Source organism: Clarias gariepinus, chromosome 12 (assembly GCF_024256425.1).
Source record: "Clarias gariepinus isolate MV-2021 ecotype Netherlands chromosome 12, CGAR_prim_01v2, whole genome shotgun sequence".
Classification (NCBI taxonomy): domain Eukaryota; kingdom Metazoa; phylum Chordata; class Actinopteri; order Siluriformes; family Clariidae; genus Clarias; species Clarias gariepinus.
In genome coordinates this window covers 24,603,281-24,631,061 of record NC_071111.1, presented here as the reverse complement: position 1 = coordinate 24,631,061, position 27,781 = coordinate 24,603,281, and the positions used below count along the sequence as shown (strand labels likewise).

At 37.2% G+C, this 27,781-nt stretch overlaps 1 protein-coding gene across 1 annotated transcript in view; it reads right to left on the bottom strand.

Annotated features, from left to right (window-relative positions):
* The window catches only part of LOC128533806 (NACHT, LRR and PYD domains-containing protein 12-like), a 605,307-nt gene extending 580,305 nt beyond the window's left edge, over positions 1–25,002 (bottom strand). The window contains exons 1-2 of the mRNA XM_053508060.1: positions 24,892–25,002; positions 23,937–24,009 (exon numbers count right to left, since the gene is read on the bottom strand). The gene's annotated coding sequence lies outside the window, so the exon portion shown is untranslated. The remainder of the gene's footprint in view (positions 1–23,936; positions 24,010–24,891) is intronic.
* Between the last annotated feature and the right edge of the window lie 2,779 nt (positions 25,003–27,781).

Below are 27,781 nucleotides of genomic sequence, written 5' to 3'. Positions count from 1 at the left end.
CAATAACGATACTGAATTCTTGTGATCAATCATAATATAGAATTATTTGACAAGATATTTTAACCTTAACCAAGCTTGATACCTAATTTGCAATAATTATTTTTAATGTTAGATTTAAATTTAACAAGACACACCTGATCCCAATTGCCGAAGTACTGTACTATAAATTAGGCTCAACACCTGCAGATCAGTACTACTGTAAGTATACACTCTTGTGAGATCACTCCAGATTATAATTAACACTCTTATGTGTATGAACCTTGCCTTGAACTTTCGATTACATTTTTGCCTAAGCTTTGCTACCCTGTTTGCAAATCTCCTGACTTTTGCTCGTGACCCGATATTGTTTTTTGTTTGATACTCATGATTGAGTTGACTGGTGAGAGATTTTTACCTGTCCTCCCATCTTCCAAACATAACAAAACGCCTCAGATATTCTCTCAACCCTCTCATCAAAAAGGACCAGTTTTCTTCTTTATACTTTTGCTCCTCCTGTGTTCCTTTTGAATTTTACTCTGCTCCTATGCCTCTTACGCGCTCAGTGATGGTTTTAAAATAACATTAATCTGGAGCCCGGCATAAATCCATACAACAATTTATATTTACACATACTGCTGACATGCGGTACTCACACATACAGCACACAGGTCTCATCCTGTGAACCAAAACTTTAAAAATAGAGTTTATATAAAGAAAAAAAAAAAAAACTTGTTGAATGAACATAATTAAACCATGGAAAGAATTCCCACCTGATTTAATGGCTTTCTTTCAGCATTAAGCAATTTTGTTGGCTCAACTTAATGTTTTTAGGTTCAGTCAAATTAATTTTATTAGGTTCATTTAACATATTTACTACAGCAGCGTCCAACATAATTTAATACTGTTAACATAAATTAATACTGTTGGTACAACAAATTTTTCAGTTGTAAATTAAGTTGATCCAACATAAGTAAATTTAAATTTCAAGCCCTGGTCAACAGAATTCTGGTAAGGAAAGAAGCATAAGACAAACGGGATAAAACTGAGATTTTTATTTTATATTTAATAAAACCTCTGTTTTACTCTAGCAGCAACTTACAAATGAGGTCTCAGTTTGAAAAGATGTACAAAAGATAAAACACCACAAATAACTATTTGTAACACCAACAGAAACGTTTTGTACTTTATAACTGTACATTATAACTTTTAAATATAACCGTTAGATATGGTTGGTCAGGAAACTCTTGAAGTCAGATGCAGACAGGACACTTTTCAGTCACAAACTGCTGTGAAAAAAACACAAAGATAAATATTTAATTAAAATACATAATACTTAATTTAGCCAATAAACAATATTTATACTTTGTTCCTATCGCTTCACAACTAATAAGAACAGACCGAAACCAGAACCGAAGCACAGATTAAGCACGCGCATATCACCGTCTGTATTTTAAGTGTGATTAAAAATACAAGAAATAGCTTAAACCAAAATAATGTGACTAAACATCGCTGAACAGCAGGTGACATTTATGTTCAGTATTTCGTTTCTATTTAGAAAGATGGGAATTAATTCCTGCTTACCTTTTCCACACGTCCGCCAAACGTTTGTGTTCTCAACACACTTTGTTCTCTTCTCGCGATATCTTCTCGCGATGTTTTCTTTGATATTTCCGATTTTCATAGTGACAAGCTCTTTTTGGTTTATCTCAAAATGATTAAATCTAATACATGTTAATTTGTTGAATTTCATGCAAATACAACATAATATATTTATGTTTATTTTGGAAACATGAAATTATTATGTACAAAACACATATTACATTTTAGTACATGTAACAGGTAGCCAACTTCCTTTTTTTATGTGTAGTCTTATGAGCTTCCACTGACAACTCATTAATGAGGTAACAAACAATATTTTTTCTTTGTTTTAAGAAGAAGCAGCACAAACATCTACTCACAGCTAATGTATAACCTGTATGCTGACATGCATGAAGAATTACATTTTAAAAAATTTAATATAAAAAACATGTCTGTCAGTGATTTAAGTTACAATTTGGTACTTATAGCTAAAATCATGACATGACATCCGGCAGCTGGGTGGCTTTCCTGGCTGGGAACAGGGGCCTTAACATCAAGCCCAGAGGCTGCATTCAATTCCCTGGTAGTGAAAGTATGTGTGACACTGAAGATCCGAAGCTTATATCAAGCAGAAGGGGCAGGTCCAAATGAAGCCTCACTACCCTGAGAGTCATGTGACCAATGACAAATGAGGCTAAAACCAGGTGACTGTTTCGTTCAGCACTTTAAGTGGTTTAAGTAAAGGTTCATTCACCTGGAGTTTGAACGCGGAGTGACAGGATGTTATAAGCACAGTCATCCTTAACTCTTCGTTATGACAGTGTAATCTTAGTTCCTGCACACTATATTTTTGTATTATTTTAAGTTTATTATTTATTTGTCACCCATTCTGCTAGTTAACGCTCTCCCCATGCTGGCTTTGCCAGACACAAGTATGACTCTGCAGTTGAACAGAGACCTGAGTGTGAGAGCGAGAAATATTGACACTCTCTGTCTGTGTTTCCTAAATGTGCATATACTCATATATAACTTATATATAACTCATAACTGCACCCAGTTATCACAGATCCAACAGGTCACACAATGATCATCTCAATGCAAGATACTCTCCCAATCGCTCCAACAGACACTACTCACCTACCCCTCCATCTTCTCTAAATCATCAAACTATTATTCTGCCAACAGCTGCGTTTGTTTTTATTACTGCAACCCAGACAAGTGGCACTCTCATGACCGCTCAAGGTACAGATGTGCAGATCAACATCATTTCTCCAGAGACACCTACTCTCATCCCTATGCTAGAAGCAGATCCAGCTATGACTCACTCAGCCAGGGAAGGACACCTAATCTCAAAGAGAGAAGAGATGGTTTTGGCAATGATTTAGCTATGGAATGGCTCAATGTGTTCCTGCAGGTTTCTTGTATTTTTCACAGCAATTGTCTCCCCAAACTGTTTCTGCTCTGTTTCATAATATGAGACACCTACAGTACTTTTTTTCCCTCTCTGTTTGATGGGTGGAGTATCTGATGTCTTTAAATTGTGTTGGATTTTGTTAGTATGTCAATAGTCTTGAAGCACTAATAATGTCACTGTTTGCCATTGGCATTACTTTCACTACCAGGGAATTAGTAAAGTCTCAAGATGTTGTTTCTGCTCAGTAGTAAGGTATGTGTGATTAAAATCCACTTTGAAATTTCAAATTGCCAATTGATAAGGGTAACTCACATGATTGTGGAGTCATCATGTGAGTTTTACTGATGGCACCACTGATCAGGAAAAAGGCTGGTAGCAGATGTTAGGGTCAAGTGTCTGTCCAACAACAGGTATTGCTATCTTTATGCTAAAACCCCACACGTTATGTGATGACTATTTTTGAGAAAATTGCACCAAAGTTTCCCTAGACAGAGGTAATGACATATCACTGATAAGTGAGACCTTCTCTATTCCAGAGAAAGTATATTTCTTTGTCTATTCCATCTTTGGGAACTAGAACTATGCAACATTCTCTGCTTTTTTCCTGTGGCAGTGATTGATGACTATCTAGATAATTTAGGCACACTTCCTCATATAACCATCAGGTTGGGTACTGAAAATTTCACTCACGCAGTTCAAGTAGTCAGAAATATTACACAACCAGTGATCCTAGGTTTGTAATTTTTGCTCATCCATCACGCTGTACTGTACTTGATTTGCAGAAAGGTAGTTTCAAGGTAGGGAATCACATTAGTGTTTCTCTCCTGTGTGCTACCGAGATGGCTCCTCTGAGCTGCAGCGCAGTTACCCTAGGTCCTGTCTTAATTCCTGTTTTGTCACAGATTACTGTTTTAGCTAAGGTTCAGCCAGCTATTGGTGTACCTGATCTTGAAACTGACTATACAGGTGTCTTAGAGCCAGATCCACCTGGTTACCCAGGTTTGCTAGTTGCACGCACACTTCCCCTGTACAGGCAGGACTCACTTATGTCAGAGTGATGAATCCAACAACTGCTATCTTGCAGCTTCCATCTGACACTTGCTTAGGAAATTTTCAACCTTTAGGCAAAGACATTGACAATGACTATTCTTTCATAGAAGCTAGTGTAGCTACCATTATGGCAACAGCAGAGTTCTACCCTTATCAATTGGTAATTTTAAATTTCAAAGTGGATTTTAATCACACATAGCTTACTACTGAGCAGGAACAACATCTTGAGACTTTACTAATTCCCTGGTAGTGAAAGTAATGCTAATGACAAACAGTGACATTATTAGTGCTCCAAGACTATTGACATACTAACAAAATCCAACACAATTTAAAGACATCAGATACTCCACCCATCAAACAGAGAGGGCAAAAAAAGTACTGTAGGTGTCTTATATTATGAAACACAGCAGAAACAGTTTGGGGAGACAATTGCTGGGAAAAATACAACAAACCTGCAGGGACACATCGAGCCATTCCATAGCTAAATCATTGCCAAAACCATTAAGGTAATAGACTAGCAAATAATGGGAGCAAATGCTTTCTCAGAATTCACTGCACCTTACCTCGCACATGTTTTTATTTTTATAGAAATTAATTTGTTTTTCACCTGGTTATTTTGTTCAAGTTTTTTGTGTTTGTTCATCATTAAATGCCCTAACAAACACACCATGCTCTGTAACAAACACGTCATGTCTGCATCCATTCTTCCAATCTCTGTCATCAGGTAGGGCTTTGTAGCGTTTACAGAAACAGATGATTGCCCAAATGCATAATGACAAAACGCGCTTGTACAATCTCTACATGGGTGATTCTCACGAAATCTCAAAAATTTAAAGCAAATTTTTTTTTTAAATGATTAAATTAACTTTTTATAGACATGAACAAGTCTGAAGTATTTGTGAACTTTAATTTTAAAACTTACCATTACCAATTTCCAAAATAGGTCCTAAAAAATCTCATTACCGCAATATTTAAAACAACACCTGAAAACATCAACATTTTCACATTTTTAAAAATAGTTTATTCATAGTTGTGCACAATTACTTAAAATTCTAAAATAATATTTATTTGTAATGTTACAGATTAAAACAAATTTAGATTTCTCTCATTACCGCAACACCTTCCACAATTTACAAACTTTTTTTATATTCTGATGTAGCGAATAACAGGGCTCCCATAGAGAGAACAGTCAATGGATCACATTCCTGAACACCCTCTTCCAGCATGCATGGCACCATCCTGATAACCTTATCTGGTTTGCTATCTTAAGGGGGACGTCTGTAAAACTAAGAAACTCCACAAGGCCAGATGCTTTGAAGTAGACCCCGAAACTGAGGGTGTAAATCGGCAATCCGGTAAACAAAAAAGACAGTTTTACAGCTCCACCCCAAGCTGGGGAGGAAGAGGCCTCATCACACCTGGACAGTCTCTTGACCTCTGGAAGACATGCCTCTCCATGAACAAAGGCATACGGCATGGACACTATTTTAAACATCTTTAAAGTGTGCCAGTAGGGCAAAACGTATTTACATATATTTACTCAGTTCCTTTTATTCCTGTGTATATGTTTGATTAATCTGCATAACGTTTAAGGTGTAATCAGCATTTACAAACCTTTTTTATTAGATAAAGGAAGGAATGAGTGGGTAAGATATGTAATGTTTGGTGTCAATCTCAAGCTGGCTTTATTTCAAGAATGTTGGTGAACATGGGTAATTGGTAGCATGAACAGAGCTCATGCAAAATTACTTTTTATAAAGTATTAAAAACTCCAACCGGATGGGTCACACGTGACTGCCGAAACACCTGGCTAATTTATGCATGGAAGGAGGAACCACGTGAGGTGTGGCTAAGCCCTGCAATCACATCCGATTGGATGAATCACCTTTGGGATGGACTGACCCCCAAGGGACAAAAACCCTCAGGAAGTCCACAGTAAAAAAAGAAGAGAAGATATCATCACAACTGCAACCTACAACATCTTCCAAGCAGCTCGGGCCCCTGCCCTTGCGGGCGCTGCGCCGCCGCTGCTGGCGTCATCCGCTCTTCAAGAACTCTCAACGAGACTTCGTGCCAGAACTCCAAAGTCCCGCAACGAAGGAAACCTCAGAAGAAGTTCCAGAGCGCAGCCATCGGTAACCAGGCAACCAACGCCTCACCGAAGGGCTTTCCTGACTGACGTCATCTCTACAACAGCGCACCAACCAATCAGCAACGCCATGATTCCCTTCGTTGGAGGCGAACCCACGGATGAGAACAAAACATAACGCAAGTAAACAAACAATGCTGCATACCTTGCTGAAGTTGGTGCTCGTTGCATAACTAAACCGTAAGATTGAACCCAAGACTCTGCTCTTGTGACTTTCGTTAATCTAGTAACCAGTACTAGAATAACTTCATTCATTTTCACTCGCCAAACTGTTTGTGTGTATGTGTGTGTGTGCGTGCATTCAAGTAGTGTAGTTTCATGTATCGTAGATTAGTCAAATAAATTCTCGTTTCTTTATAAAGAACTGTTGTCTTGGTCATGTATTTTAAAGTCTAAACATTTGCCCAGATCGTGTTACCTTGCTCATAAATTGCTAAATACTAGATTTTGTGTTATAGCCGTTGGCCATGTGATAACCAGAACTGGTAAGATACACTAAATTGTGCTAAACGCTGGACGGGTAGTCAATATAGTGTACGTTATAAATTTTGATTCAATTAATCAAATTAAACCGAATCGTTAAAGATTCGATACAACTCTGACCCAGAGCTAAACATTACTTATTAATGATGACGGATACGTTGGCATTGTGTCCACATTAAAATGTCTATATATATTGGTGGACAATGCAACCGTCATTTGTTGTCTTTATTATGTAAACCCTACGTATTAATGATGAAGAATGCCGGAAGCTATTCATGGTCATTATCATTGTTAAAACGCTACACTGAAACCTGATTTTTTTTTCCAAATGACATGACAAACCTGAAAGAACATCATTTGTAGATTCTGCATTTAAAACTGAAGTACTATTTTCTATTAATTAAATAAACATCCAATAAACATCTGTTTCAGTAGTAATATATAGGTTTCAGAAATTAGGTTAATTATTTCTGTAATGATAATGTCATGCACACTTAGTCCGCGACCGGCACTAGGAACCGGAAGTAATGCGGTCGCGAACCAGGAAGTATAAAAAGGGTAAACAAACCACTACACTCCGCTCAGTCATTTAAAATCGCCCATGTCGCCTCGGACCGTTTCGCCGAACCATGAGTACTTACTCTCTTGGGTTTACTTCCAGATTGAGTGTGTGTTTATAGGACGCGGGTTAGATTTGTGTCTCTTCCTTGCGACATGGGCGAACTCAAATGACTGACCATTCGTGAGAGTCCTTAGATCAAATCGCGTGATTATCCTGCCTATTCGTGTCACTCCGCGTTTGGGTTTACCATTCACGCTACAAAGGGCTAACCGCTAAAGCTACGTCTTCTGGTCTCCTCGGGTTAGTTCCTGACAGATAATAAGTACTGTTAAACCTTGATTTTGGGCATAATTTTTTCCAGAAGCATGCTTGTACTGTATATCGAAACACTTGTATATCAAAGTGAGTTTTATCCATAAGAAATAATAAAAAACATGATGATTCGTTCCACAAACCAAAAATATTCATATAAAAATAATTAATGCAAAATGAAAAGTAAAAAAAAAATACCTGCACTTACTTTTAAAACGAATCCCGTCTGTGTGTGTGTTTTGTGTTTTTGTGTTATTGTGCATGCAGTAACACATGCATAGACTAACAGAAACACTACTATGTCTGTATTTTTCTTTAACAAGGAACCTCTCCTAATGATGCACACTCACACTCTAAGAGAATCAGTGCTTTCTGACAAAGAGAGACTCTAGAAACTGGATCTTTAACAACAAACCTTTCTAATGACACTAGCTTTTGCAATAAACAGTACACATGCATGGATGTTGATTATATGAATGACGCATGCACACTGAGACTAAGCATGAGATGGTTACCCATAATCCCATAGTGTTTGAGAGAAAAGAACCATTGGCTCAGTTGTGAGCATGTGATGCTTGGCAGACAAAGCGCATACGTATTACTTGTATTTCTAGACCTTGCTTGTTTATTAAGTTAAAATTTAATGAAAAATTCTTTTCATCTTGCAAAATGCTCACAGACCAAGTTACTCTCAATCCAAGGTTCCACTGTATACTAGTAGAGATTTAAACAAAGACTAGTACACTAGTCCGGGATAATGCATAGAAAAAGATGGATAATATTTGCACAATCATGCATTCAAGTTTAAATAATTTTATTGTGTAGTCCTTCTAAAAACACAAAAGCCAAAAAAAAAAAAAATTAAGAAAAACAGAATTTGTCACATGTATATTAATTCTCAGCAACCATGTTACACAACAGTTCTACAGTGAAAGGGAGGGAAGTAAAACAGTAAGAATACAGGATAAAGAGGTGAAGAAGGTACAGGAGATTTAGTACTTGGGGTCAACAGTCCAGGGTAATGGAGAGGTGGGACAAAGTTAGGGAGGCTAGATTAAGTTGGTTTGGACATGTTCAGAGGAGAGAGTGTGGGCATATTGGTAGGAGAATGTTGGACATGGAGCTGCTGGGTAGGAGGCAAAGAGGAAGGCCAAAGAGGTGGTACATAAATGTACAGTAAAATATGAGAATATGAAGCTAGTGGATGCGAGTGTTGAGGATGCAGGACATAGGGACAGGTGGAGAGAGATAATAAATCTAACACTGTAGGCTGTTTTTTTTTTTTTTTTTTTTTTTTTTTTGCTAAAGTTCTTTCTTCTGTACTTCTCGAGCAGTTCTGGATTGCTGTATAATTTATCCCTGAACTTTTTCAATCTGCCCTTTTCTAAAGCTTTTTTTTTCTCACTTGCTGACTGTCTACAATAAAAACAAATCAAAATATCAACAGCTAGTAAATGTTAAATTAGTATAAAATTTACAAGAGTTCTTTAAAAGTCATACACAATGTGCTTAAATTCTCATTCCTGAAACATGAGTTCACTTTACTGCAACTGGCCTTAAATGTTCCGGTGTAGGAGAATGGTGTTGTGGAGGGGTGAGGGTGCCTTAGAGAGAGGTGCCTCAGGATGTTTTGCTAACTATGGAGAAGCCATGATGGCTTTACAAATTTTATCTTAATACATATAATTTGACCTTAATAAAGTACATTTAAATAAAACAAATAATAAATCCAGCAATTCAAAAAATGTAGAAAACTTCCTGTTTCAGTAATGAGAATCAAAAAGTTGTTAACATTCTGACGATAGATTATTTTATATTTAACTGGGGAAATATAAAGAGATGATCTTACCTGGTAGCCATCTTGAAGTAACTGTCCCATGTGCTCCATCACTCATAATCAAATTTTATTTACATTCTGTATGTGTGTTTAAACAGTCCTTAAAAAGTGTTGCGGAGGATGAGAACATCAGGCACTGACACATCGTTTTCCTACTTTTTTTTTATCATTATTATAATAAATGAATATTTAGCAAATAAAAAAAATTTCGGTAATCTGAAATAAGAGTTGAACATCCGTCTATTTTTTTCATAGTTTTTTTTTATGCTCATTTGTTTAAATTATAAGATAACTCACATTTAAACACAGCCAAACATATTGCGGTAGTTAGCATTTGAAAAGTAAAATTGAAAAATAATTAAATCTTATGTTGAAATTACACATTGTGAAATGTAGAGAACAGTATTGTCTTTATTCTGATGCTTTTTTTTATATTGCTAAATTACACATTTTATATTTAAAATTTTTAGTGCCGTGGTGTTTCTATGGTTTTGTGAGAATTAACCATATAGTAATATTGCTCTTATATAGTAATACTCGACCAATACCTGTTTCAGGTTGTACTTGTACCCCACGTGTTACACATTTCCTACATTTTACCTACAATTTATCTGCATGGTTCTTCTATAAAGTCGTTGATAAAAAACTAAAATTACTCACATTTGGTCACTCGGCCCAGCTGTGTTACATTAACATCTCAGTTTCTGCTTTAAAGAACCTTTCCTTGAGATAAGAACAATGTATTTTAACGGTTTTAACACTTCCACAAAATGGATGCGAGGCTGAAATACACTTTCACTTTCACAAGAGGATACATTACAGACGATGAGTCATTTGGAATGAGTCAACTCTTTGAATCGGTCCATATTGCCATTTCAAAAGGACTGGAGATTAGTATTAATTTTGTTGGTTAATTTCGTTGGCTATTAATTTTAATCTTAGTTATAGTCCCGGGATAAATGCCCCTAATAGTTTTTATTATATTTAGTCAATCTTATCCTATTTTTGTTTAGTCAAGTTTATGTCGACTCAAAGTCTTGACATTTTACAATACATCACAACATACTGTAATTATGTAAACATGTGGTGACATAATTACCACAAAGATACTGTAAAACTGGGTGATTATTATGGTCTTTTCACTTTCATGGCACCAAGATCACATGACCTGAGCCCTCATTATAATTTTCTTTAGAACAACCATCATGGTGGGCACAGAGGCAAAGCGACAAAGACAACAAAGACGTACAACGTTTTACAGAATCTGCAAAGGAAAATCTTCACTCATTCGGGTTTCCGACATCTTGTTCGTTTTGACACCTTGTTACATTTGCAAACTCATTAATATTCTTTAATGTAGATATCTAAGTAGATGAACTGATGAAGAAAGATAAACTTAAGTGCCCTTTCATTTTATGAAAACCATTATTTCACAAGTTTATTCTATAATATCAGAGTCTCCTTCATTATCCAGTTAAAATAAATGTTTATCCCTATAAAAGGAATGGAAAATGGCTGAATTTAGAAAAAAAAGATAAAATATACAAATAATTATACTTAAACAATTAACTCTATGTATATAATTGATGTATAGAATATGAAAACTACAAATATAGGACATATATCTATCATTTAAAACATTTAGCAGTGGTCGCCCCACATGATACTCGGTCGCCCCATATGATGTTTTCAAGTTTACTCAAGTATAACAGGCTAACAGTTAGCCTCAGAAACCAAACTAGCTTCTTCTAGTGACAAAGCACTATAAAATTTATCATCAAAATATAGATTTGTGGAAAAAAATTATAATTCACAGTTTTGGGGTGGTCGCCCCACATGATGACCAAAAGTGACTACGACATCACAGCCGTTAAAAAACAGCTTTTTCTTACTATATGAGAGAGACTGATTTACTATACAGTTGTTTCCAGGGGGTCTTCACTTGTGTCTGGCTGATGCAGTATCCCATCCTTGAGATGTTTTTTAAAATAAAGGTCCCAAAATTGTGGTTTGTTGATGGTCGCCCCGGATAAAATGGATAGAATCAACATAATTCGGACAACATTCGTTTGTATATCATGATAAAAATATATGAGCAAATGCTTTATAGTTTTGTCAATGGACGTAAAACATGTTTAAAATCATGCCAACTAGGAAAAGAAATATATTTAAGTTGATTTAAAGTGTTTTTAAACCAGTTGTCCTAACTAAAGTCAAGGCCAGACGGTCGCCCCATATGGTGTTTTGGCACTTCGGATAGCAGAAAAATTATGAAAAACTTAAAAATTTGGAGAAGTTAGAGTGGTTTAGTAGGTAAAGAAGGTATAACAAGTAGATGAGAAATTTTTATGTATTTTTTAGTTTTTTCTGCAAAATAAAATTAACCCGGACAGAAAAAGGGGGCGTCACATCATTGACCCACTTGCACAACCAAACAAGCTTTGTTCATGTCTTACAATCAATGAATTCTGCACTGTAAACCCAAACAGTATAACTAACTTATAATGGAAAGTACCTGGTACTTAAAATGTGCAAAAAAAGTTTAGCTAACTATTATTTATAAAATATTTTAACATCTATTATAGATTTAAGAGTTTAGGGAACTTAAAAAATAGATTCAACTATAATCAAATGTTTTAATATCAAACATACGCTCTCTAGTGGCGATTTTTAACCAAAAAGTGACATCATCGCTTAACGTGCACTCAGAAGTGTTTCAAACTGATACACAGAGGTTCGCGCTCACAGGACAGTTGGATTTGACAGCAGTCCAAATACATTCAATTTTTATTTCGATAGCTACAAAAAAATATGCAAGTATTCAACGGTTTCAAATAACGTTGTTGACTAATTATAGTTGGTATCGGCTACACTCACACCCTCCACCCACGTTAGATTTTCTAGTTAATGTAAACAAACATATCTACAGTAAATGTCTGTAATGTTAGAATACTAAATGATGCAGTGCACATGCAGTCTTTAACGTGATGTCTTTCTGAACATTTTATTAAGTCGTGCATTTTTCTATACGTGAAGTCAGCTGCAGGTTATCTGGTGAAAGTACGTGTTCTATATTTTTTCTTTGTGTTATGGATAGTTCGACGTTTTGATGCATAAAAGCAGTCCGAACTCAACAGCGGTCCATCTGTCCACCTTGTTCCTGCGATTTTAGTTTCCAAGGTGAGACACGAACATTTTTTGTAACATATTCATTACAGGAACATTATATAATGTACCGGTAATAAATGTTACAAAAAATGTTGTATTTATTTATTTTTATGAAAATTGCCCTTTTGATACTAAACGTTGACGTAAATTTTAAAGTTAAAGGTTATATCATTTGCATTATGTCATGTCTGAGGGTAAAGGAAGCGAACACAGATGCAGGATTAAAAATTTGGAGGTTTTATTCCTTTTTCTTTTTCAAGTATACACAACCAAAAAACCAAAAGAAAAAAAACCCCAAAAACTACGGAAACTGTGGGTCTGCAGGCGGGTGGGCCTTTTAAGCAACTTCGCAAAGAACGAATAGCTCTGAAGGGGCTGAAAACCCCGCATACTGAGTCTCACTCAGCCTTGACCTTGACCGCGAAGACGGTTCCTTTAAACCCCCCCCCCTGTCCCCACTCCTGCAGACACCGCTCAGTCCTATGAAAACACACACACATATGATCAGTCACAGATGAAAATACAATGGTGCACGGCAGCACTCCCCCCCTTCCTTAGGACCGGCATTAACCCTAGGAGGTGCGAGCGCACCCTCTGTGTACCCAGAGGGAGTGGGGACCTACCGGCCTGATGAAATTGCCGGCGGGCGGGTTGACCCAGTGGTCCTGGTGCTGCGCGCTGGTTGGTCGAGCCAGGAACCTGAGTGAGACAGACGGATGGCGTGCGCTTGCGCGACACAGAGACCCCGCTGATCGGTAAGTTTTTTTTTATTTTATTATTGTAGCGTTTTTTACTGCCGAGAAGGATGTTGGAGACGAGTAAGCTTACTTGCTGCCCAATGCAATGGCTGGGAGTACCGACATCCCCGCAAAGCATGCTGGTCGTCAGCCGCCGCCCCGCCACACTGCCCCCACCCGAGCTGTGACCGTCCCTGGTCACCATGACGAACTTCGTTTCAGAGGCATGGAGGCGGTCGGCGCTGGCATTGGGAACACCGGAGTCCTTTGGCGGGTGAGGGCAGTGTGGCGTGGGCAGGGCGGCGGCTGACAACCGAGCATGCCTTGCGGGAATGTCACTGTGTTCACCATGTTGGGGAAAGGTGTTTGGGTTAGTGGCTTCGGCCCTGTTTGTGTGTGGTTTGTGTGGGAATGTGCTCCGGTTCATGCTTTGGAGGTAAGCTTCGTGTGAATGTGCTGCTCTTGCTTTTGTTTGACTGTGGGTATAAAATAAAGTACTCCCAGCCATTGCATTGGGCAGCAAGTAGGCTCACTCATCTCTCTAACATCCTTCTCGGCGGTAAAACGCTACATTGGTGTCAGAAGTGGGATGGAGAGTAACGGGTTGGACCGCACATTGGAGGACCGTCTAAAAAGGGAAAGCAGAGCGACTACTCTGAAAGAAGAAGCACTTTCCCGACGGAGCTAGCGCGAGCACACCACAGCAACCAACGCGGAGTGGCGAGTTCTTAGTGGGGAGTGTTGAGGAGGACTGCGTTTGGGGTTGGACATTCTGGAGAGATGGGGTGCGGTGCTGAATTTGTCTAGCGGAACTCTGCGTGGTAACTTCGGGGTAACCAGGTTGCTGGGACCCAAGCCACGGGCGGACAGGTTGGTAGCGCACACCCGGGGGGCGGAACTTCCGGTAGCATACCTAGGGCTAGCGGAAAGCGGGAAAACTGCACGCTATCGCCTGCGTGTCATCCTGACGGCCGAGCAGCAAAGCGCGTGGTCGGTACTGCGGGCGAGTGGAGCGCTGTGGCGACGTAGAACCCTCGACGCCGAACATTCTCCCCGTGCAGTTCTCCAGGCTCTCCGGCCGTGATCAGCCGGCCGTGATCAGCCGTCCGAGCCAGCGTGCAGCCGAGTTACTGCATCACCCAGAGCGTCACCCGCAGTCGCTTCGCCTGTGTCACAGCTGAACCATGATCTGCTCATCACCAAGCAGAAGGGCCCCACCCAGCGCTTGCGGGCACCGCTGCAAGACTTTCGAGTGGGGGCACCTATGTTTAAATTAATAACTGATCAGTATGCCTATTATGAAATGTGCATGCCTATGTAGTCTTTTTCATTTTTATTTTTCCATGTTTCTTTCAGCTTCTGCGTCTGCTACGCCGCCAACGACATCGACTGCCAGAGATGGTACAGGCATCAGGACCTGAAAGAGCTGTCTAACCTAAAGTTCTCCTGCGCTGGGACCACAAGTCGTTTCCCCAAACTAAATATTCAATTAAATCTTTCCTTCTCATCCCAAACAGCCGACTTGTACACACGGGTTACACTGGAATAACAGGGAAGTAGATTACTAAACTGCAAACGTATTTTCTTTGTACAAGGATCTGTACAATTATGAAGAAGGAAGGATCTGGGCATGGAGAGGAGATGAAATGGAGAGAATTTCAGGACTATACATTCAATGAGATGAAAAGACAAAGATGGGAAAAGACAGAAATAATAATGTGATTATTTTATGCTCTTATTTGAGCAATGCCACACCACGTGGAAAGCAGCAAAAATGCTTCAGTTTTATATCGTTTAGAGGGGCAAATACCTTTTTTTATGGCACTGCACATGTGGTCAGATTGTTTCACTGGGACTAAATTGTGCCAAGTGGAGTTATAGCACTTTCAAAATCATACTAACTACACTGATATGAATAATTTTGAATGATGAATGCTTTTTACCACCCTTGTGACTCAATAAGAGACAATGCAAAGAATATTTTCTAACAGCATGTAAATGACACATTTTTGCAGTATTGTCTTGCATCTTTTTGAAATACATTAATAAATAAAAAATCACAATATTGACAAAATGTCTCATTTTGCTGTTAAACTTTTTAAGCCTCCTGGATCTCTGTGAGACAGGAGCTACTGGACACTAAAAATATTGTAGTTTTATATGTTGTTTGTCTTATTAATCTTTCCTTTGTTTTACAAATATGACCCAATATAATTTCAGTGAAACTTTGTTTTATGTTTCTGTATTGTGTTATATTTTTATACTAGTAAGTAGTTTTAAAAATTTATCTCCACTTAAATGAGCCAGTGTATTGTGATGTGAAATGTGGTGCGCTGCTGGATCCAGCCTCACTGTCCCTGACCTGTTATCGCAATATATTACAGTATATTTCTATTTTTATGTACATCAGATTTCTATTTTTATTTTTAGTTTGATTTTTCCTAGCATATTTCTATTTTTATTTTTAGTTCTATTTTTCCTAGTTTAATTTAATTTTTCTACTTAATTTTTCTATCGTATTTCTTTATTCATATTTATTCTTATTTGTAAACTTTAATTCTCTTTTAGGGTCAATGGCAGTCGTATAAGCATTTCACTACATTTCGTACTGTGTATGACTGTGTATGTGACAAATAAAATTTGAATTTGAATTTTATTGGCAGAATCTGTTCATTTGAAGCATTTCACAGCATTTACCTCTAAAGCGTTTTCTTATTTTCGCGTAAACTTTTCTTCTTCCTCCTTTTCATTCATGGAAATTATTATTAATTTGCTCAGAAAATTTGCTGCATTGAGAAAGGATCAATATCTAAAAATTTTAAGTTGCCCACGTGTGTGGACAAAGAATACAAAAGTGTATAATCTTTGATAAAGTTAGCCTAATACAATATTGTTTCCAATGCTGAAGCAAACATGATTTTGTTTTAGTCTATTCATTGAATACAACGCGACAGCGCGCTCCGAGGTGAAGCGCACCCACAGTTACTGTAATCCCTCATCTCACCTTTATTCACGACAGGTGTAAAGTCATCAAACCGGTTTCGCTGCTGGAGGAATTCGCAGAATTGGGGGTTTTAAAACAAATTAACAAGACCGAGCAGACGTCTCTGCCTAAAATGTATTTCACCAGCAAAACATAAACATAAATAGAAAAATAAACATAAATATATATTAAATGTTTAATAGTAACAGTTAAATCAGACTTTAATTTACTTACTTTACTTTAATACTTTGAGTGTAATTCATAAATTTAGCATAGTAAAAGTACCCTCGCATAAGTTAATGTATACCTATATCAAATTAAATTTCATATTATACACACATATTGATTTATACACATTGCGCAGCTCTTTGTTGAAAGAAAGGCGCTGACGGGGGGGCTGACATTGTTTGTGTAGAACCGCCACTGCCTATTTTCCACCACATCACGTACTTCCCGGACCTCGGACTAAACTCCGCGCCTTGCTTTTATAATGTGGAGCAAGCCTGAGATCATATTAACGTTAATTATCGCCAGCCGGAACGAATAGGTGGCTCTGACCCTTTGCCGCCTATTCAGGAAGCCTACGGAGTGAGCGAGTAGTGATAGTAGATTTAGGTGCACGCCCATCACAGGCGCATGCCATGACAGATCAACATAAGTTTCTTTAATAGTAAATAATGACCCCCGTTGCGCTGTACCACTGCTGGCAAAACCTTATGAAATACAAGTTAAACATTAAACGAATTTATAAAACTTTATGCGTGGTTAAGCACTGATTCTACATACAGTAGGAAAGTAAAGAGGAGCAGTGGCGAACTGGCCATCTGGAGCACCGGGAGTTTTCCCTTTAGAAAGTTTAAGAACTTTAGAATCTAGAATCCAGAAGAATAAATTTACACAAATTTAAAAAGAGGCCTGAAAGTCTTCAGAAGAGCCTCAGATTCACGAGGTTTTTAAAGTGTGGAGAGGTGCATTACAGTTCCTCTGAATGTATAGGTGAGAACAGCTGATTTACACTTGGGGAGAGTGAATAATTTGCATTTGAATGTTGTCTGGCATTGTAAAGCTCACACAGGGACACTAAAAGAACAACAGGATTAATTGGAATAGAAGGCACTAAAGAGGAGGATTTAAATTTAGACGATAAAAGAATTAACCTGCTTCTATTTTTAGGCGTGCCAGCTGCCACTTTTTAGTTAGAAGTTTTCAATACAAATCTTATAATGCCCACATGACATGCTGGTGAGCTATTCTTGCCAATGATCCCAGGCTTGCACCCCGCGCTATAAAATACGAGTACGACGGTCATCCGCGGACAGCAGCTCCTGCCACCGTCCGCTTGCGCTGACTCTTCTTTAAAGTCCCTGGGGCACGTTCCATTTGCACCACTTGCATGCCGCACTTGCGCATTGTTGTGCGCGCGTCTCCCTCACACCGCTTAGTAAAATCCACTGTAAACCAACAAACCCCGAGTATTTTATAGGGCGGGTTGCAAACCCAGGATCATTAGCAAGGAGAGCTCACCATCCGTACCTAATTCCGCAGCCCCGCTTCTTTGCATATCTAAAGGGGAGGCCGCCTAACTAGTGAGCGAGAAGCGATATTAATTTGTCCTCAAAAATGTAACAGATGAGGACTCAGATTAATGTGCAAAAACTATATAATAAAACTATATAAGACTACATGCCTTTAAAAGACTCAACTTTTATTTAAGCGCACTCACAATAACGAAAAAATGTTGTGATTTTGTAAATGTTTGAAAGCAAATGAGGTGCGCTGTTCTGTATTGTTTTTGGTGAACTTGACCGCGTCAGAAAATGACCGCAAACCTTTTTTTAAATGGTCAAAGTCAGTCTGCTTGCTGTTTTCTCGACGCGTTCATAATCATTAGTCTACTTCTGCCGGTGCGCTCTGAAAAACTTTATTCATGCGGCTAAGCGCTGATTAAAAATATAAAGTAAATTAAAGAGGAGAATCACGATGCCGAATCAAAGTCCTGAGCCCAAACCTCATTTAAATTAAATTAACAAATATTATAAGTAAAAAAAACAATAGCCCACGTTTAGAAACCGTTTATAATTTTTTTTCCGACACGAGTTGGCCCAGTGTTATGTGCAGAGCGCCGGGAGATTTCCTGAAGCTAGATGTACTCGAGATTCCGATGGTCGGTGAGTACGGTAAAGGGGTGTTTAGCTTCCTCCAACCAGTGCCGCCACTCCTCTAATGCCGCTTTTACTGCTAGCAGTTCTCTATTACCAATATCAGAGTTGCATTTGGCAGGATTTAGTTTTTGTGAAAAGAAAGCACAGGGGTGGATTTTCTCTGGGTTGCCATGACGTTGTGACAGCACCGCTCCCAGCCCCACCTCTGACGCATCGACCTCAACTATGAAGGGCTTCTCCGGGTCAGGTAGTTTTAGAATAGACGCAGAAGTGAAAGCTGGTTTGAGACACTGGAAAGTTAGTAAATCCACTGTAAACCAACAAACCCCGAGTATTTTATAGGGCGGGTTGCAAACCCAGGATCATTAGCAAGGAGAGCTCACCATCCGTGCCTAATTCCGCAGCCCCGCTTCTTTGCATATCTAAAGGGGAGGCCGCCTAACTAGTGAGCGAGGAGCGATATTAATTTGTCCTCAAAAATGTAACAGATGCGAACTTAGATTAATGTGCAAAAACTATATAATAAAACTATATAAGACTACATGCCTTTAAAAGACTCAACTTTTATTTAAGCGCACTCACAATAACGAAAAAATTTTGTGATTTTGTAAATGTTTGAAAGCAAATAAGGTGCGCTGTTCTGTATTGTTTTTGGTGAACTTGACCGCGTCAGAAAATGACCGCAAACCTTTTTTTAAATGGTCAAAGTCAGTCTGCTTGCTGTTTTCCCGACGCGTTCATAATCATTAGTCTACTTCTGCCGGTGCGCTCTGAAAAACTTTATTCATGCGGCTAAGCGCTGATTAAAACTATGAAGTAAATTAAAGAGGAGAATCACGATGCCGAATCAAAGTCCTGAGCCCAAACCTCATTTAAATTAAATTAACAAATATTATAAGTAAAAAAAACAATAGCCCACGTTTAGAAACCGTTTATAATTTTTTTTCCGACATGAGTTGGCCCAGTGTTATGCGCAGAGCGCCGGGAGATTTCCTGAAGCTCCAAAATCACTGGGACATTTTTTCTAAATAGATGCTATCTTTAATAACTGATGAAGGTTTTAGGCTGTATACAGTACACACGCATTTTTGAGGGGTTTAAAACAAATTAATAAGTCCAAGCATACCTACATGAAAGGTGAGAAGTGAGTAACTGAGCACGCTGTCGCGTTGTATATACTGTCCAACACGCGTTTATCAACCTTTTAATAAAACCGCTGCCTTTTATAAAGTGAAAGTACTTTACAAAAGACGAACAGCTTTATTTCAGTCATAAATTCACATCACATTCCGGCTATTATTTCCAGCCGTGGTTAAATAATGGATGAAATAATTATTTAAAGCTGGACATATTTAAAGCTGTTTTTTTTTTCCTTGAAAATGTCCGCTTTTTCCCTTATAAATGTCGTTTTTTTTTCCCTTGAAAATGTCCGCTTTTTCCCTTATAAATGTCGTTTTTTTTTTCTTGAAAATGTCCGCTTTTTCCCTTATAAATGTCGTTTTTTTTCCCTTGAAAATGTCCGCTTTTTCCCTTATAAATGTGTTTTTTTTTCATTGAAAATGTGCGCTTTTTCCCTTATAAATGTCGTTTTTTACCTTATAAATGTGTTTTTTTTTCTTGAAAATGTCCGCTTTTTCCCTTATAAATGTCGTTTTTTTTCCCTTGAAAATGTCCGCTTTTTCCCTTATAAATGTCGTTTTTTCCCTTATAAATGTGTTTTTTACGTTATAAATGTGTTTTTTTTTTCTTGAAAATGTCCGCTTTTTCTCTTATAAATGTAATTTTTTCCCTTATAAATGTGTTTTTTTCCCATTGAAAATGTGCGCTTTTTCCCGTGTAACTGTGCGCTTTTTCCCGTGTAAATGTCTGCTCTTTACCGTTTGTGCGCAACTACTTCTTTCCCTTGTGAGAACTCTTTCTCCAGTATTTTGCAAGCTAAAAGCTAAAGCTAATGCGCAAAGGACTATGGGAGTGGGGTCAAAACGCAACTGAACACGGAACCTTTCCGGATATCAGCTCCAGGACTCAACATCATGGAGTATACAGTGAATTATAGCGTGATAAAGTTATAATTTTTACTAAATTTTCAACTGCACACAATTACCAGGTAATGTTTAATATATAAAATTAATCAGATTTTTACTGTTTTAGGCACTAATGATAACTTTGTAGCAGTGTTAATACTATTGGAGTGTTTGGGGGAAATGCCGAGCCGAGTGTAAATGGCAGTGATTAAAAGGAATATTATCTCATTTAGACCATTAAACACTGATGTAAACCATCAGCTCCATGGCATCTCTGTAATATACATCCACATATGGATTTATAAGCAAGCTAATATCACTATGCTAACCGCTAGCGCTTAGCATGGGGAAACTAGCTTGTTTATTAATATATATTAATTTAATAGTGTATTTGGACACCTATACGTGATGTAAACAGTTAGCTCTATTGTTTTTGTAAAATGCCTGTCCAAATATGGATCTATAAGCAAGCTAATATCACTATGCTAACCGCTAGCGCTTAGCATGCGGAAACTAGCTTGTTTATTAATATATATTAGTTTAATAGTGTATTTGGACACATATACGTGATGTAAACAGTTAGCTCTATTGTTTTTGTAAAATGCCTGTCCAAATATGAATCTATAAGCAAGCTAATATAATTATGCTAAGCGCTAGCTTACTAAAAGAGATAAGATAGCAGCAACTATTGCTAATTATATTCATATGATGTCAAACATCATGAAGTGATATTAACTTGCTTATAAAGCCATATGTGGATGTATATTACAGAGATGCCATGGAGCTGCATAGTAACACCATGAAGTCTTTTTACTAGACACTTATAATAACATGTCTTTATTTCTCCCCTGTTGTAGATTGTCGTGGAGAGGACGGACCCTTGATGCTCTGCCTTTTTGCACCAACAATACATACATGTATTTTATTAATTTGTAAATAAAGTCTTTAATATAATTTTATAGTTGAGTATTTATTTCTAGTTTGCTTATTATTTAGCAAAACAGTTAAAGTGCATGTAAAGCATTGCTGCAAATGACACTGAATAGAATCAGATGTTACTCCACTCTGTGTGAGGGTACAGGCTTATATACAGTATGTGATTTTAGCATCAATAATGTTTTTCTACTAACTAAAGCATGCTGCCTTGGAGATATTAGTGACATCTCTCTTTCAGTTCGAACAACATATTCCATAATATTTATGAATACATTAATCCCATATGTTCAGCAGTTAAAACAGAGGTTCTTAAACATTTTACAGCGAAGGACTCCTTCAACTGTAAAACAAACACCTTTGCATACATTTACTTATAGTGCATTTCCAAAATTACATTTTTATGTTATTCAAAAAGTAAAACCTTTTGTTTTCATTTAAATGATTAATGATTAAATGATCCATGAAAATCAAAAATCTAGTATGTCAAAATATTAGAATATTTCACTTCGATCATGGGGAAGACTGCTGACCTAACAAGTTGTCCAGAAGATGATCATCTACACCTTCCAGAAGGAGTGTAGGCCCTCAAGGTCAAACTTTACCACCAACTATTTCACTGACCATGTTGTTGCTTGATTTGCCAGCCATCTCACCTGACCTTAGGTTTCATGGGAAAGATGAGCTGAAATCTGAGTTAAATTTCAAGCTGAATGCTTCAAGTGTGATCTGCAAACATAACCAGGGTGTCATGTTTAACAGCTTAATGCAATGGGTTACATAAAAACACCAACTATTTGAAAATATGTAGGCTTATGAATAGTGGCAACGTATATCTACTGTATGTACAGTGAATGTATGTTCAAGAATAAGAGTATCATAAATTGACCAATAATTAAAATACACATGTAAACAATGAGTCTGTCATTTAAAATGCCGTTTATCTAAAAAAATTAGAATATTGTGCAAAAGTGTTTAAGTTTTAAAATTATTGGGGGGGAAACACATGCACAAGGGAAACGTCATACACATAGAAAAAAAAATCATAGAGCACAATAAAAAAATTATATATTCACAAGGAAAAAAATTATAAATTTACAAGGGAAAATAATACATTCACAAGGGAAAATGTATATACTTATAGGTGAAAAATAATACATTTACGAGGGAAAAATTATACACATTTAAAAGGGAAAAATACTATATTCACCAGGGAAAAATAATATACTTACATGGGAAAAAGTACACATTTTCAAGGTGAAAAGGTAATATAAGTACACGTGAAAAGGTAATATAAGTACACGTGACTTGTAACCCATTGCATTAAGCTGTTAAACATGACACCCTGGTTATGTTTGCAGATCACACTTGAAGCATTCAGCTTGAAATTTATCTCAGATTTCAGCTCATCTTTCCCATGAAACCTAAGGTCAGATGAGATGGCTGGCAAATCAAGCAACAACATGGTCAGTGAAATAGTTGGTGGTAAAGTTTGACCTTGAGGGCCTACACTCCTTCTGGAAGGTGTAGATGATCAACTTCTGGACAACTTGTTAGGTCAGCAGTCTTCCCCATGATCGAAGTGAAATATTCTAATATTTTGACATACTAGATTTTTGATTTTCATGGATCATTTAATCATTAATCATTTAAATGAAAACAAAAGGTTTTACTTTTTTTAATAACATAAAAATGTAATTTTGGAAATGCACTATAAGTAAATGTATGCAGAGGTGTTTGTTTTACAGTTGAAGGAGTCCTTCGCTGTAAAATGTTTAAGAACCTCTGTTTTAACTGCTGAACATATGGGATTAATGTATTTATAAATATTATGGAATATGTTGTTTTGAACTAAAACAAAGATGTCACTAATATCTCCAAGGCAGCATGCTTTAGTTAATAAAAACATTATTGATGCTAAAATCACATACTGTATATAAGCCTGTACCCTCACACAGAGTGGAGTAACATCTGATTCTATTCAGTGTCATTTGCAGCAATGCTTTACATGCACTTTAACTGTTTTGCTAAATAATAAGCAAACTAGAAATAAATACTCAACTATAAAATTATATTAAAGACTTTATTTACAAATTAATAAAATACATGTATGTATTGTTGGTGCAAAAAGGCAGAGCATCAAGGGTCCGTCCTCTCCACGACAATCTACAACAGGGGAGAAATAAAGACATGTTATTATAAGTGTCTAGTAAAAAGACTTCATGGTGTTACTATGCAGCTCCATGGCATCTCTGTAATATAAATCCACATATGGGTTTATAAGCAAGTTAATATCACTTCTTGATGTTTGACATCATATGACATCAGTTTGACACACGCAGGCAGGCACGCACACAAAATTTCATAGAATGCAAGCTTTTAGTAATGCTGTGTATTAAAACCAATTATTTGGTTTTGCTATTAAGGATTGCTGCAAAATTTGGCCCCATCTCCACCATTCATTAACACACACATGTTCATGAAGAGAAATGTGTCCCTGTCCCCTGATTAAGATGTGCTCAGTGGTGTTCTTGAAAAGAGAGGTAAATACTTCAGAGCACTCACCTTCTGCTCAGGATGTAAAGCTGGTGTAGAAATCAGCTGATACACAGGCAGTTGATGATTTACACACAGTTCACTGTGAGAAGAAAAACACACAATCATACATATTATAAGGAGTATAAACATATATTTAATGACTAGAATAGATAGAACCTGAACAAAAGCCCCTTTTCTTGACTGTTACATAGCACATAACTAACTATTCAGAAGATCTCTAGCTATGATAAAACCACTACATTATACAGCAGTATACATTATATGTCACTCAGGAGCTCCAATAAACTACATACAACAATTCGTTAACCATCTGTAACATTTAGCACATAACAGGAGCAGCTCAGGGATAATTAGCAATAGTTGCTGCTATCTTAGCTCTTTTAGTAAGCTAGCGCTTAGCATAATTATATTAGCTTGCTTATAGATTCATATTTGGACAGGCATTTTACAAAAACAATAGAGCTAACTGTTTACATCACGTATATGTGTCCAAATACACTATTAAACTAATATATATTAATAAACAAGCTAGTTTCCCCATGCTAAGCGTTAGCGGTTAGCATAGTGATATTAGCTTGCTTATAGATCTATATTTGGACAGGCATTTTACAGAAACAATAGAGCTAACTGTTTACATCACGTATAGGTGTCCAAATACACTATTAAACTAATATATATTAATAAACAAGCTAGTTTCCCCATGCTAAGCGTTAGCGGTTAGCATAGTGATATTAGCTTGCTTATAAATCCATATGTGGATGTATACTACAGAGATGCCATGGAGCTGATGGTTTACATCAGTGTTTAATGGTCTAAATGAGATAATATTCCTTTTAATCACTGCCATTTACACTCGGCTCGGCATTTCCCCCAAACACTCCAATAGTATTAACACTGCTACAAAGTTATCATTAGTGCCTAAAACAGTAAAATCTGATTAATTTTATATATTAAACATTACCTGGTAAGTGTGTGCAGTTGAAAATTTAGTGAAAATTATAACTTTATCACGCTATAATTCACTGTATACTCCATGATGTTGAGTCCTGGAGCTGATATCCGGAAAGGTTCCGTGTTCAGTTGTGTTTTGACCCCACTCCCATAGTCCTTTGCGCATTAGCTTTAAGCTTGCAAAATACTGGAGAAAGAGTTCTCACACGGGAAAGAAGTAGTTGCGCACAAACGGAAAAGAGCAGACATTTACACGGGAAAAAGCGCACAGTTACACGGGAAAAAGCGCACATTTTCAATGGAAAAAAAACACATTTGTAAGGGAAAAAACGACATTTATAAGGGAAAAACGGACATTTTCAATGAAAAAAAAAACACATTTATAAGGGAAAAAACGACATTTATAAGGGAAAAAGCGGACATTTTCAAGGGAAAAAAAACGACATTTATAAGGGAAAAAACAACATTTATAAGGGAAAAAACGACATTTATAAGGGAAAAAGCGGACAATTTCAAGGGAAAAAAACGACATTTATAAGAGAAAACGCGGACATTTTCAAGAGAAAAAAAAACACACTTACAAGGGAAAAAACACACACATATACGGGAAAGATGATTTGCCCTTCTGGGCCACCGTATAAAACACCTCAGATTGCACACATGCAGGTTTTATCTCGAGTACAGGCCCAAGTGAAGGAGGTCTTGTCAAAACCGGCAGAGAGAAAGTCACATGACCTGAAACCAGGAGACTGGGTGGTGGTGAAGGACCTCAGGAGAAAGAACCGGAAGGCCAGGAGGTGATCGAGACCATTCCAGGTGCTCCTAGTGACACAGACAGCAGTGAAGGTAGCAGAAAGTGCGAAGTGGATTCACTCCAGCCACTGCAAACGTGTTCCAGAACCTGTGAACCTGGGAGAAGAGAACACAGAGGTGCTAACCCCTCCTGCTAGCCCCAACAGACCCACGTCCACACGCAAAGTGGATAAACAAGCTGTAGTGATATGAACCACACAGAACCACAACTCTCCTGTCAACTTTACTGTCTGTTAAAAGAAGAAGTGGCGTTACATATAATGTGATATTTTTACATAGAAAATGTTGGCAAAGTAAATTACATTTAACTAATGAATATTTTGTTTTTAAACATGAAATTTCTTTAAAAAAACTGTTACAAACATATTGCTACAAAGTTTGTTACATTTTTAAAGAATTTTAAACAGAAGTAATGCTGTATAACAATTTTTTCATGTATTTGATTAAATTATGGACACTGAAAGAACTTAAATATAATGTCGTTTTAATTGTGTAGTCAAGAATACAGCAATAAAAAGCATGCATAAAAAAATATTATAAAACAATAACACTAATCAAAAACACAGAATAATCACATGACCCATCAAACCTGCGTCATACAACAGTTAATTTTGGTCCATGAATGTGTTTGGACGAGCAGCGACCACAACAAGGCTGATGTTTCATATATTTCATAACAGAACTGGCAGATTTGATGACTTGTGTCACTCCACTTGTCTGTGTTCACTCAGTCTGTGATTCACTGTGCACGATGAACACACACTTCTCACGTCTCTGAGTCTGTTTAATGTGTTATAACTAAATGAATGATGTGTTTATGAGCATGTTCTCTATCACCAACATGGAGACGCAGGAACACCGGAGTCTTCATCACGTAAAGATGTTCATCAAAACCTGAATCTAAAAGGAAAATGTGTATTAATAACCATAAACTGGACTGTGGTACTTCATGATCAACAGCATGTAATCATCTCTCCTTCAAGGGAAACATCATCATCTCCTGTTTATAATTCATCATTCAACATTTCTTCATTCTTAGTAACATCTGTGTTATAACAGGAACATGAGCAGATATTTACTCATCACATCACTGCTCTTATCCAATCACAGGTTTTGGAGCTTTTTAAATAATCAACACTACTGAGTCATTTAGCTCTTGTTCTACATTTATATTTAAGTGGAGACTTTAAGAACAAGCTGAGGTGAATTTTACAGGAATGACAGAAGACACGGTGTGGAGGTCGGGTGCTGGAAGAAGTGTCAGAGTGAGGAAAGTGGCGGCTTAAATACAATATTTGTAGCATAAAAGTTTTCAGAGAATGAAGTTTGCTTCCAGAAACAGGAAAAAGCAGAGATCATCTTGTTCAGACAAAAGCAGCAGTATGAAGTCAGAGATAGCAGGGTGTCACAAGGAGACAAGCTGTTCATTTACAATCACTCTCATGCACTCATTTGTGACATTTTGTAGACTCTGACTGACTCCCTGTCTTCTGACTTCACATGGATTTAAAAACAACTTTACTGAACACAAAACATTAAAGCATTAAAGCATATTGTTAGAGAAAAATATTTAAATAAAACAGTGATAACACTTCTAACCTGTTAATCATATATTTATTGGGACTAAATAGAAATGTACAAACTAATGATTAATTACTTATATAATTAGTCTTTTATTATTTTAACAATAATAAAAAAAGGTCATTACTCACTTCAGTGTCTGTAGTTTGTAATGTTCATCATCCTTAAGAGCAGAGAGCAGCTTCATTCCTGAGTCTCCTATTTTATTATTCTTGGTCAGATCCAGTTCTCTCAGGTGTGAGGGGTTTGATCTCAGAGCTGAAGTCAGAGCAGCACAGCCTTCATCTGAGACACCACAACCACACAACCTGTAGAGAGACACAATGACACACTCTTCATCACAGATCATACACAGGATAAGGAGTATAGAAGATGAAGGAATGAATAATATTCATGTCTTGTATAAACCAGATTACTTGCTGATCATTTAAATAGATATTCCTGAATTATAAATCTAATGGAGAGTAAAAAAAAATGTCTACAAATTGGATCCATCAGGTTCTACA